This window comes from Marmota marmota, unplaced genomic scaffold (genome assembly GCF_001458135.2).
Source record: "Marmota marmota marmota unplaced genomic scaffold, marMar, whole genome shotgun sequence".
NCBI classification, from domain to species: Eukaryota; Metazoa; Chordata; class Mammalia; order Rodentia; family Sciuridae; genus Marmota; species Marmota marmota.
Window position 1 is genome coordinate 2,974,743 of NW_025999898.1, and position 13,559 is coordinate 2,988,301.

Here is a 13,559-nt window from a genome sequence, read left to right on the forward strand (position 1 = left end):
GCTGAAGCATAGCCAGTTAGTACCAGATAATTCTGAAATAGATGGTAACATAAACAGTGCATTCAGAGTTCTGGAGATCATTAGAAACTGAAAAAAGAAATTCTCAGCACAAAATACCAGGGTGGTTTTACTCTCTGGGAAATAAAATCAGAAAGGTCCATTTTCTCTTGCCAGGTTATGAGAGGGTTGAAGACTCAGGACCAGAGGCCAGCAGGGGGAGATGTTGCACTATTCATGACAGGACAGGGCTCTGCACCAAACCATAAAGGGAAATACTGGTTTTACATCCCTGAGCAGAAGGTATCCTGAACAAAGAGTGACTTTCCTGCACCTGGGCCCCCAGGAGCCACATAAGCATTGGGATTTGGCCCACACCCTTGCTTCCTATTTCATCTTTCCACCCTCTTTGAGTAATCGTTTAGGCCTGTTGTCCAGGCAGAAAGGAAAAATGGTTACAGAGCAGGATGAAATTTAGAAAAGAAGCAAGCAAGAAGACTGTCTAGAGAGAAAATAAAAGGAAATCAGGCAAGAGTAGATTTCAATACTGAAATACAAAATCAGTGAGCCCATTTAATTTATGGAGAAAAACGTAAAAAAATTCTCATTATGAGTATTAGTTGACTTGGTTTTAGTAAAACAATATAGACAACACATGCTTCATAGAAAGTAAAGAGAGGTTTATTTTGGTTCATGGATTTGGAACTTTAAGCCTGGCATATGTAGCCAAATGTGTTTTAGACACTGGTAAAAATATAAGATGGGGAAGGGTGACGAAGGTGAATACTCACATCTTTAGCTGGGAAATTGAGAGGGGTTGGGAAGGAACTGGGTGTTATATATGGGTGTCCACCATTTTGTGGACATACCTTCAATGAACTAAGGCTTTCTCAGAAGGCCCTACCCCCTCTCACAATGTACTTTCACCAGGTAGAATCTCCTGGTACTACCACCCTGAGAGGAAGCCTCTATGTATGGACCTTTGGCAGGTACTCAAATTGCACCCACAGTTTAGCAGTATGTTAGGAAGTGGAATTCATGTTAGACTATGAAAGACTTATCTTGACTAACAGGAAGGATTTGGGCTAAAATAGTTTGTGTGTGTGTGTGTGTGTGTCTGTGTTTTGTGTGTGTTTGTGAGTGTGTGAGGTCTATGAAGAATGTTAAACAAGGACTTTGAAGGGTGGGCAGGTATAAGACTTATGAGACAATGTCAGATGTTACAATCAGGGAGATAGCAGCTAAGGTCTCAGAAGTGGGACTTGAGCCACTGTAGGAGACAGAGATGGAATCACAGGACCCACCTCAATTGGACTTCAATGGGACTGTGTATTCCCATAGTTTGCAGGATATATCAGTATGGTCCTTCAGGGATAAAATGCCCAACTCAAATTAAACATTTACCTGAATTAAGCAGTATCACCTGTACACACAAGGGAGCTACTTTTGCTTTACTGACTTGAGATCCCTGGTTTCAGTTTCTAAACCTGTTCCCAGGTTTCCTATTCCTCATTTTACCTCTGGCTCCTTATTGCCAAGTGGACATCACAGGAGAAAACTGTGATTCATGTTTCAATGATAATGTCTGAGACAATTTCATAGGAACATAGGGCTCACTGTAGAGGTTAGCATTACTTGCTGGTCACTGTGATTTCCTAATTCATCTGTATTCAAATATGTGATAAATATNCCAGGGAGCCATTAAGTGTAGAGATTCCTTATTGGTTGACTGATGTATCTAGTTTATGCTAATTAGATAAGCTGTGTGGAATGTATAAACACTGCTCCTGTCCTACAATAAACAGCTCCCACTCCTGCTATATCAATCTACACAAGTTGTTTGTCACCCCACGGTTATTTTGCTGCAGCCGGACTGCGGCAGATGTTGGCCCGTTACGGGGAGCCCTGGGACACTCGGGGGTAAGTGACGAAAAAAAAAAAAAAAGCTGCCTGTCCCTAGATATGACGGGAGCAAATCTGCTCATCCCTAGGCAGATAGGGCAAGAGGAAAAATGGCCATTTTGAGAAAATGGAGAAGATTGATACAGTATGTTTGTGTCTTGTTTTGTCTCAGTGTATTGTATTGTCTTTGTGATGAAAATATGGAAGGGGTGAGAAGTAAATTACTAAGGGAAGAAGGCACCCCAGTTGAACCAAGAATAGTTAGGGCATGTGTTGATAAGAGCCCAGGAACTCTAGTCAGAAAGAAAAAGAAAGTTCAGAAGAAGAAGGATTATCAGGAAAAAAGTTGCAGCAAAAGGCTATTACTAAATACTTTTCGTTACCGGAGGGTGCATGAAGCGGAGAGGTGGCTGCCGAGTGTGCAAGCCGGTCACAGCACGTCTCGCAGGCTCTTGCTCCCTGTGCCCGGAAGCAGTTTGAGTCTGGGACTCTCCCCAGGGCCATCTGGGGCTGCCTCGGACACTGCAGGTGGAAGATGGCCCACGTCCCTGAAGTTTAATGTTTCCAAGGCCAGTAACTACAATGGTTCTCCCACACCTGGAAGCTAATGAGTAATGAGCACTATTAAGGCTTATTTCAAATGTAAAAAACCTTGAGATAAATTACTAAATTGTTCAGAAGGTTGTTTTCTTAGTGGAATGCTACAGGATTTTCTTTAACCATCTGGAGTTCCTGCCTTCATCCCAGTGCCTGTGAAGACCAAGGTGGAAGAATTTCCAGTGTTGCTGAAAACCAGACGAGACTTCAGCTGAGAACTGGCTAGACTTTGGATCAAGGTAGCTGCCTGCAGAACTTACCTGGACTGTGATTTAAGCTAGCTGCCTGCAGAACTTACCTGGACTGTGATTTACCTGGACTGTGAGTTAATCTATTGAGACACTACTATACCTGGACTGAGACAACAAACTGTAATCTACAACAAATTGTAACTCGGTATCTTTGCAAATGGTGTCATTGCTGGTATAATTTTTCCAAGGGCTTCTTGCATGGAGCCATCAATTGGCTTGGTATTGTGACATTTTGTATCCTCCCCTTCTGCTTGTAGCAGATTATTTATGGTGTTTATGAGAAAACCACTATGGTCGCTATTTAAATTAAACAAAAGGGGGAATTGTTAGAGTCTGTAAACAAGTCAGGATGGCGCCTGGCATATTGCCAGAGAAATGTTAGAGTTCGTAAACAAGTCTGGATGGTGCCTGGCAAAATGCCAGAGGGAGTGGTTTGTGAAGTAACACCAGCAAGCCATTAAGTGTGGAGATTCCTTATTGGTTGACTGATGTATCTAGTTTATGCTAATTAGATAAGCTGTGTGGAATGTATAAATACTGCTCCTGTCCTACAATAAATGGCTCCCACTCCTGCTGTATCAATCTACACAAGTTGTTCGTCCCCCACGGTTATTTTGCTGCAGCCGGACTGCAGCATATCTGCATAAGTTCTTTGTAAGCATATTTCCAGTGGGTCATATGAATATCTGTATATTTTAGTGTGTCATATGAATATCTAGTGTATGTATTACTAGAAATTTCCATAGAAGTCTGACTTCCAAACACTCTTCTATCATCTGCTGGGCTGACTCTTCTGATGAAGTACACAAAGGTGCAGGACTGAAGGTTATACTTGGACAGGAACAGGCCTTATTGCACTCAATGCTGACCGAAGAGGTAAAGGAGATATGTGAGAAAATTCAGTATGAGTTAGTTTTTTGCTTTATCCATAGAAAATGATACTATAAACTTTATATTGAGGTAATACACAATGAGAAAAAAGAAAACTCTGTATAGGCTAAGTTCCTGATATATGTTTATTTATTATTGCTATCTTATGTTGCTCTTACCTTTGAAAATCTACGTTTAACTTTTTGTTAAAAATTTATTTTTATAAATAAATAATACAACTGCTAAAATGTCCTCATGAGTATGAAAGGAAATTAATCCCACCACAATTCAGACTCTCAAGCCAGTTTCTCCAGTACATTTGCTAGTCTGCAAAGGTAATTTGGTGGAGCTCTCAATCAGTCTTCAAAACATAGAACCTCCTGGCAAACCTGAAAGCTTTTCCTGCTTGTAGAGATTACATCAGCTGGAGTCTGTGGCATCTCCATGTAGCCCTAAAGTTAGCTGGTGTGCACAATGCATTCTGGGAGAAACAGGCCAGAAGAAGTTATGTGTTCCCAGTGGATGCAGATTTGTGGTCAGGATCTGTGGCTGCATCAGTGGAAGAGTAGGGCACATGATTCCGTCAATGCCTTCAGTTGCTGGGTAAACATGAAGTGATAATAAGAATTCATAAAATAATATATTTATTTCAGTGCCCACTTGAGATGTGGTCGATATAATAATGGTCTTTGAGATATATTTACTTACTCTAAATTAACTCATATAGAAGGTGGTATCTAGAAAGAAATATAGTAATACCCATTATCTGTAAGAATAATTGCTCTTTCTTTTATTTTCTTTTTATCATTCTGTATGTGCTCACACATATGTGTTTGTATGGCAGATCTGATAAGTAAATATACTACCTACATTTAAATGTACTCATACATATATGTAAGTTATATTTGTATTATTAATTTTATTAAAATACCTTATGAATTTTTACAAATTTATATCAATCAACCAAACAAGAACATGTTGTCCCCATTTTTCCCTTAAATTATCTATCTATCTAAAACTGACTTTTTTTTTTTAAATTTAACAACTGTGAAAAGCAGATGCCAATGCTAGATAAGATAATAATTTAGGAGGAGACAAAATGGAAAGGAGAGGGAGGAGAATAGATAGATACCTTCAGATCACAGTTCTTACACCTGTGACAGGAGCAGGGGAAGAAAGGATTGGGTAGGATGATCCTCAGACCACAGGCAGAGCTTAGAGTCTCTGCTGGCTGAGTGGCTCCTGGAACATGGGTATCCATCAGAGGGACACTAGTTCCTATAGTAGCATCCTGATCAGGCTACCCCAGAAGTTAGCATTGCCTGGAGCTGGATAAGTGCAGAGGCCTGACATCAAATTTTGTTTCCATGAGGGATTCCTTGTAAGACATATGATGGGTACTTCCTGGGTACCCCAACCAGCTTTGGTGATGCATTCAACATGAGGACAGGGGCTGTGCCTAATCCCTTCTCTGTTCTCTCCTATCTGAACCCAACATGAAGTCAAGGTTGAATTCTTTCAAGGCTTTTTTAGCCCTTGCTATCTGCAGGCCCTGCAATCACTGAGATATCCCTCTTCCCTAACTTGCACGAAATGAAGTTTCCTCATGCCTTGAGTGTCATTTTGGGCCATCTCCTCTCCCCACGTGCCTGACTCCTGCTGTTTCCATAACCTGGGACCACTACTTGAATTCTCTAGGTATCTCTAGTGTCTGATGCATGTGAAAAACCTTATTTATTCTTTTTTTATTGGTTGTTCAAAACATTACAAAGCTCTTGACATATCATATTTCATACATTAGATTCAAGTGGGTTATGAACTCCCATTTTTACCCCAAATACAGATTGCAGAATCACATAGGTTACACATCCACATTTTTACATAATGCCCTATTAGTAACTGTTGTATTCGGCTACCTTTCCTATCCTCTGCTATCCCCCCTCCCCTCCCCTCTCATCTTCTCTCTCTACCCCATCTGCTGTAATTTAATTCCCTCCCTTGTTTTTTCCCTTTTCCCTCCAACCTCTTATATGTAATTTTGTATAACAATGAGCATCTCCTTCCATTTCCATGCAATTTCCCTTCTCTCTCCCTTTCCCTCCCATCTCATGTCTCTGTTTAATGTTAATCTTTTCCTCATGCTCTTCCTTCCTGCTCTGTTCTAAGTTGCTCTCATTATATCAAAGAAGATATTTTGGCATTTTTTAGGGATTGGCTAGCTTCACTTAGCATAATCTGCTCTAATGCCATCCATTTCCCTGCAAATTCCATGATTTTGTCATTTTTTAGTGCTGCGTAATACTCCATTGTGTATAAATGCCACATTTTTTTATCCATTCATCTATTGAAGGACATCTGGGTTGGTTCCACAGTCTAGCTATTGTGAATTGTGCTGCTATGAACATCAATGTCCAGTATCCCTATAGTACTCTCTTTTAAGGTCTTCAGGGAATAGCCCAAGAAGGGCAATAGCTGGGTCAAATGGTGGTTCCATTCCCAGCTTTCCCAGGAGTCTCCATACTGCTTTCCAAATTGGCCACACCAATTTGCAGTCCCACCAGCAATGTACAAGAGTACCCTTTTCCCCACATCCTCGCCAGCACTTGTTGTTGTTTGACTTCATAATGGCTGCCAATCTTACTGGAGTGAGATGGTATCTTAGGGTGGTTTTGATTTGCATTTCTCTGACTGCTAGAGATGGTGAGCATTTTTTCATGTACTTGTTGATTGATTGTATGTTATCCTCTGAGAAGTGTCTGTTCAGGTCTTTGGCCCATTTGTTGATTGGGTTGTTTGTTCTCTTATTGTCTAATTTTTTGAGTTCTTTGTATACTCTGGATATTAGGGCTCTAGCTGAAGTGTGAAGAATAAAAATTTGTTCCCAGGATGTAGGCTCCCTATTTACCTCTCTTATTTTTTCTTTTGCTGAGAAAAAAAAAATTTAGTTTGAGTAAGTCCCATTTGTTGATTCTAGTTATTAACTCTTGTGCTATGGGCATCCTATTAAGGAATTTGGAGCCCGACCCTACAATATGTAGATAGGAGCCAACTTTTTCTTCTTTCAGGCACAGAGTCTCTGATTCGATATCAAGCTCTTTGGTTCATTTTGAGTTAACTTTTGTGCATGGCGAGAGAAAGGGATTCAGTTTCATGTTGTTGCATATGAATTTCCAGTTTTCCCAGCACCATTTGTTGAAGATGCTATCCTTCCTCCATTGCATGCTTTTAGCCCCTTTATCAAATATAAGAAAGTTTTAATTTTGTGGATTGGTCTCTGTGTTCTCTATTCTGTACCATTGGTCCACCCACCTGTTTTGGTATCAGTACCATGCTATTTTTGTTACTATTGCTCTCTAGTATAGTTTGAAATCTGGCATCACTATACCGCATGATTCACACTTCCTGTTTAGAATTGCTTTTGCTATTCTAGGTCTTTTGTTTTTCCATATGAATCTCATGATTGCTTTATCTATTTCTACAAAAATGACATTGGGGTTTTGATTGGTATTGCATTGAACCTATAGAGAACTTTGGGTAATATTGCCATTTTGAAGATGTTAGTTCTTCCTATCCATGAACAGGTATATTTTTCCATCTTCTAAGATCTTCTTCTATTTCTCTCTTTAGGGTTCTGTAGTTTTCATTGTATAAATTTTTCACCTCTTTTGTTGGGTTGATTCCCAAGTATTTCATTTTTTTTGAGGATATTGTGAATGGGGTGGTTGTCCTCATTTCCGTTTCAGAAGATTTTTCATTGATATACAGGAATGCCTTTGATTTATGCGTGTTGATTTTATCTCCTGCCACTTTGCTGAATTCATTTATTAGTTCTAGTAGTTTCTTTTTAGACCCTTTTGGGTCTGTTAGATATAGTATCATGTCATCCACAAATAGTGATAATTTAAGTTCTTCTTTTCCTATTTGTATGCCTTTAATTTCTTTTGTCTGTCTAATTGCTCTGGCTAGTATTTCGAGAACTAAATTGAATAGAAGTGGTGAGAGAGGGCATCCCTGTCTTGTTCCAGATTTTATAGGGAATGCCTTCAGTTTTTCTCCATTCAGAATGATGCTAGCCTGAGGCTTAGCATATATAGCTTTTACAATGTTGAGGTAAGTTCCTGTTACTCTAGTTTTTCTAGAGTTTTGAACATAAAGGGATGCTGTACTTTGTCGAATGCTTTTTCTGCATCTATTGAGATGATCATGTGGTTCTTATCGTTAAATCTATTGATGTGGCGAATAACATTTATTGATTTTTGTATAATGAACCAGCCTTGCATCCCAGGGATGAATCCTACTTGATCATGGTGCAAAATTTTTTTGATATGCTTTTATATTCGATTCACCAGGGTTTTATTGAGCATTTTTGCATCTATGTTCATTAGAGATATTGGTCTGTAGTTTTCTTTCTTTGAAGTGTCTTTGTCTGGTTTCGGGATCAGGGTGATGTTGGCCTCATAGAATGAGTTTGGAAGAGCTCCTTCTTTTTCTACTTCTTGAAATAACTTGAAAAGTTTTGGTATTAATTCTTCTTTGAAGGTTTTGTAAAACTCTTCTGTATACCCATCTGGTCCAGGGCTTTTCTTGGTTGGTAGTCTTTTGATGGCTTCTTCTATTTCCTCCTTTGTTATTGGTCTGTTTAAATTGTGTGTATCTTCCTGTCTCAATCTGGGCAAATCATATGATTTAAGAAATTTATTGGTATCTTCACTATCTTCTATTTTAATGGAATATAGGGTTTCAAAATAATTTTTAATTATCTTCTGTATTTCTGTAGTGTCCGTTGTGATTTTCCCTTTTTCATCCCGTATTTTATTAATTTGTGTTCTCTCTCTTCTTCTCTTTGTTAGCATGGCTAAGGGTCTGTCGATCTTATTTATTTTTTCGAAGAACTAACTTTTAGTTTTATCAATTTTTTTTTCTTTTTGTTGTTGTTGTTTCAATTTCATTGATTTCCGCTCTGATTTTAATTATGTCTTGCCTTCTACTACATTTGCTGTTGTTTTGCTCTTCCTTTTCTAGGGTTTTGAGATGAATTGGGAGTTCATTTATTTGTTGTTTTTTTTCTTTTTTTGAGGAGTGAAATCCAGGCAATGAATTTCCCTCTTAAAACTGCTTTCATTGTGTCCCATAGATTCCGATATGTTGTGTCTGTATTTTCATTTATCTCTAAGAATTTTTTGATTTCCTCCTTTATGTCTTCTGTAACCCATTGATCATTCAGTAACATATTGTTCATTTTCCAGGTGATGCAGGATTTTTCCTTCCTTCTTTTATCATTGATTTCCAGTTTCATTCTGTTATGATCAGATAAGATACATGGTATTATCTCCACACCTTTATATTTACTAAGAGTTGCCCTATGGTATAATATATGGTCTATCTTTGAGAAGAATGCATGTGCTGCTGAGAAGAACGTGTATCCACTTGATGATGGTTGATATATTCTATATATGTTGGTTAAGTCTAGGTTATTGATTGCGTTATTGAGTTCTATAGTTTCTTTATTCAGCTTTTGTCTGGAGGATCTATCCAATGGAGAGAGCGGTGTGTTGAAGTCACCCATAATTATTGTGTTGTGGTCTATTTGACTCTTGAACTTGAGGAGAGTTTGTTTTATGAACGTTGCAGCACCATTGGTTGGTGCATACATATTGATAATTGTTATGTCTTATTGGTGGATGGTTCCTTTTAACAGTATATAGTGTCCTTCTTTATCCCTTTTGATTAACTTAGGTTTGAAGTTGATTTTATTTGATATGAGTATGGCCACTCCTGCTTGCTTCCGAGGACCATGTGAGTGGTATGATTTTTCCCAACCTTTCACCTTCAGCCTGTGTACATCTTTTCCTATCATATGAGTCTCCTGAAGGCAGCATATTGTTGGATTTGTTTTTTTTAATCCAGGTTACTAGCCTATGTCTCTTGATTGGTGAATTTAAGCCATTAACATTTAGGGTTACTATTGATACATGGTTTGTACATCCAGTCACGCTTATTTATTTATTTATTTTAGTTTGGCTAGTTTTTCCTCTTTGGTTATTTTTTTCTCCCCTTTACTGAGTTACCTCCCACTGTTAGTTTCGGGTGCTGTTTTTCAATTCCTCTTCTTGTAGTGTTTTGCTCAAAATGCCTTGCAGTGCTGGTTTTCTGGCTGCGAATTCTTTTAACTTTTGTTTACCATGAAATATTTTGATTTCATTGTAAAATCTGAAGCTTAATTTTGCAGGATACAGTATTCTTGGTTGGAATCCATTATTTTTCAGCGTTTGAAATACGTTGTTCCAGGATATTCTCGCTTTCAACGTCTGTGATGAAAAATCAGCCGTTAACCTAATTGGTTTACCCCTGAATGTAATCTGCCTCCTTTCTTCTGTAGCTTTTAATATTATCTCCTTGTTCTGTATGTTGGATATCTTCATAATCATGTGTCTTGGAGTTCGTCTATTATGGTTTTGTATGTTTGGGGTCCTGTAGGATTCCAGGATTTGGCAATCCATTCCATATTTTATATCTGGATGTTTTCTAAGATTATTTCATTCAATAGATTGTTCATTCCTTTGGTTTGAACCTCTATACCTTCTTCTATCCCAATGACTCTCAAGTTTTGGTTTTTTTATTACATCCCATATCTCTTGGATTGATTGCTCGTGATTTCTTAGCATCCTTTCTGTGTTGACTATATTCTTTTCAACTTGATAAACTTTGTCTTCATTATCTAATGTTCTGACTTCTATTTGATCTAGTCTAATTGTAATATTCTCATTTGAGTTTTTAATTTGGTTTATGGTTTCCTGCATTTCTAGGATTACTGTTTGATTTTTTAAAAAATCTCTATCTCCTGGTAAAGCTCATTCTTTGTCATTTGAATTTGCGTATGTAATTCATTTTCAAAGTACACTTTCATTGTTTGGACTTGCCGTCTAATGTCTTCTCTAAGATTCCATTCCATCTGAGTTAGGTATGCCTTGAGTTCTTTCTCTGTCCATTTTTCTGATGCCTCTAATTTCTCCTGTGAATTTAAGTTGTCCTGCATTGTTTGTAATCCTTTTTTCCCTTGTTTTTTCATGGTGCTCACATTAATTTCCAACTCTTTTTGACTGCTGTGTTTCTGTTTTCTCCTATAAATTTGTTTTGGTTTTTATAGTTCCAATATCTCTCCTTTGTGTTGGGAGACAATGTTTAGAGATGTTGGATTTAATTGTGATTTAAGGTAAATTCATTAGTTTCATTAAAGGCCTACAGATTTTGATGGCATATAGAGAATTGAGGTTTGAACTTAGGATTTTATGTTGAGGCCGGGTGATTTGATGGTATGGAGGTTAGAATATGTTAGCTTCTTTGGGGGGTTGCTCAAATGCAGGTAGATATTAACAAGAGAATAGACAGGAGTACTTGGGGGTAGTTAAGGGCTTAGGTGGACTATAGACCGACTCATAGTATTCATCTATTTGCATTTAGTAAATTATATGTAATCTGGGTGGTCATGCTTAAGAGGAAAGATGGGGAAAAGGTAAGGAAGCAAACCAAGAAAGAGACAGGGAGAGAAGAAAGAAAAAGAATAGGAAAAAAAAGAAATGATAAAGAAATAATAAAATGCAGTAAAATAAAAATTACAATTAAAAGAAAATAATTAAAAAAATAAAATTTAAAAATTTTAAAAAAGGCACTGTTAGGCTTCTATTTTCTTTGCTTCCAGTAGGTGGTGCTGTGCCTTCCAGGCCAAGATTTTGCCCTCTGGCTGTAGGAAACAATCTGTGTGAGGCCACTCCCTCCTCCCCCGCCCCCACTCCCCGATGTGTCTCAAAATCTGTTAGCTTAGGTTTATTCCTGGACTCTAGTCTCCTCGCTTCTCCTGCCAGACAGGCCTCCCCCAGTGTGATACTACTCCGCAGTTCAAGCTACACTCTGGGCCTGCAGTTTCCTGGATGTGGAGCGAGGCTATTGGGAACTGCCCCCTTATTGTTTGATTCCCACCCATAGCCACTCCTCCAAGAGCTGGCGAGACAGGTTTCATTTTCGCCGCTGGTGGGAGGGGGGAGTTGGAGGTCAGGTGCCTTTACCTTTCCCCATGCCTCTATTCACACTCATTCTGATATTCACACCCCCGGAAAGCTGGGGAGAGATTTTATGTGATTTCCCTGCTGTATGTGAGAAGGGCTAAATGTCATACACCTGTTCTATCGCTGAACTTGCTGTGGTCTGTCGGAAACTGGCGATGGTGACGTCAGCTCTCCAAGATGGTGGCCGCTGGCTTCCTCGGTGGGTTGTCCAGTGTGGAGGACAGACCTGGACTGTTTCTCTCCCCTGTCTCAAACCCAGAACTCAGCCTGGAGCACAGTGAGGGCATAGTTGGCAGGACCCCACAGAATCCGCAGCACTGTTTCTCTGTGTTGCTGGCACTACGTTTCTCGGAGCGCTGCAGTCTACAGCTGCAGGGTGGGCTGCCGATCAATCAGCCTGAATCTCCGGGCACACGGTTCACTCGCTATTGAGCCCCAGTAATTGATCCTCAGGTGATGGAAATCCTTCCTCTAGGTTTTGGTGCACCCCAATTTTGCTGGAAATTCCTAACAAGATAGCTTTTGGCCATTCTAACTCGTTATTCACTTGTGCAGTGACGCAGCACACGGGGGTGATGCACTCTATTTGCTGCCATCTTCTTCCTAAGTCCCTTATTTATTCTTAAAGAATTAATGAGTGGAAGAAGAAATGAAAGACCCAACTAATTCCCCTATTAGATATTAATTTATATTTTGCATTATTCCTATGGGAGGGAATAAATTCCTGAAGCACTGTTTGTTTCTGAACTTTCTAAATAATTTCCACCTTTTGATAACAGGGACACAATGTGACAAATGTACAAAAAAATCCCCTTCATCATTCTCTTACACCTGGCCTCTCTTTTGTGAATCTGAAAACATTATTGTATTTCCCACATCTTGTTCTGTGGACTACCTGCTGCTCTCCCGCATGAGGTACTTTAGGCCCAGGAGTCACAGTATCAGGCACTTGACATTTCACCCCTTTTCTATTTCTTTTGCTCTCATCTTACCACACACACCCACTAATCCCCCTGCCAGTATTATTTGTCCCAATTTTGTCATATAATTTCCCCAGAACTGATGCTCTAAAACATGATATAATGATGTGCATGGTCCAGATTAAACATAGTTCAGTCAACACAGAAGTTATTTTAGGAAAATAAACAGATGTACAGTGTCCATGCACATAGACATTGGTGTGGTCCCAGCAGATTTTTTTCCCCTAAGCTTCAATTACTAAGTAAGCTATTTCCTCATGCCACCCTCCATTGGTCAGGGACCAAGACCACTGTGAGTACACATGGGAAAGATACATAATATAGGGACATTTGCATGAGCAGCCCAAACTCTGGGAGACGAATGGAGCTGGTATAAGAGGTCAAAGGCAGTGGAGCTTTTAGTGTGAGGCCTAAGAAGGAGCTGTGTCTACCATGGCTTGGACTCTTCACCTCCTTCCAGTCTTCTCTCAATGCTCAGGTAGGTACAGGCCTAGCACCCTAAGGCAGGTCCTTAGCCTGAGTCATTCCCCTCTGCCTCAAATATCCAAGTCACTGACCCCTGCCTTTGCCCTTCACTGTGATGGGCCTGTGCTTGTAGGTTCCCTCTCTTTGCCTGAGCTGACACAGCCACTCCCTTGCTCTGCATCTCTAGGATCAACAGCCAGACTCGCCAGCACTCTGAACAGAGACCTGTTGTTGGTAGAAAAATACATGTAGTGGTAGTAGCAGGACTTGTATCTGATCACTACTCAGACAAACTTGTATTTGAGTCAGACTCAGACAAACAGCTGGGGCCTGGGTGCCTTAATTGAATTTCTGGATACAAGATGTCTCAACCAATGTAGGGTATTTGTACATCCCTGGATTCCAGTCTGAGGACAAGAACAATTATTACTTAC